Source organism: Notothenia coriiceps, unplaced genomic scaffold (assembly GCF_000735185.1).
Source record: "Notothenia coriiceps isolate Sejong01 unplaced genomic scaffold, NC01 NC01_scaffold00037246, whole genome shotgun sequence".
Taxonomy (NCBI): domain Eukaryota; kingdom Metazoa; phylum Chordata; class Actinopteri; order Perciformes; family Nototheniidae; genus Notothenia; species Notothenia coriiceps.
In genome coordinates, this window is record NW_011369947.1 from 6930272 (window position 1) to 6930909 (window position 638).

The window sequence follows — 638 nt, forward strand, 5'->3', positions numbered from 1 at the left end:
ATGGAATGCTCTTAACATCCCGATAGCAATGAATACATTAAATGCTTTGATAATAAATACATACTCCTTGCAAATCTGACTCATTTCAATTTTTCTGCAGTTTCTATACATTGGTTTAAGTCTTACTTATCGAACGGAAAACAGTGTGTTTTGGTCAATAGTGCCAAATCCCCTACCTTGTCAACCCTGTTGGGGTTCCACAAGGTTCCATTCTTGGACCGTTACTGTTTTCTCTGTACATTAATGACTAGCCTAATGTATGTCCTGAGTTGAATGTGCAAATGTATGCCGATGATCCGGTCATCTTTATACACGGGAAAAAGACTGAAATAATCTCATCATGTCTCTCAAAAGCATTGGACAAAGTTCAACACTGGCTGAACAGCATTTGCTTACAGTTAAATGTAAAAAAAAAACAGTATGCATGATGTTCAGTAAACGACCAGTCAAAATCGAAGGATCCAACTGTTACGAACTCAGACACTTAGGATGTAGGACCCAATTGCAAGACCCGGGAGACAGAGGTAAAGTATTTGTTGGATACTTTATTTTCCAAAACAGCATTGAACAACAAAAAAGGTAACTATCAAATCTCTAGCCAAGATGACAAAAATAGAGAACAAAAAATGAAAGTGCTC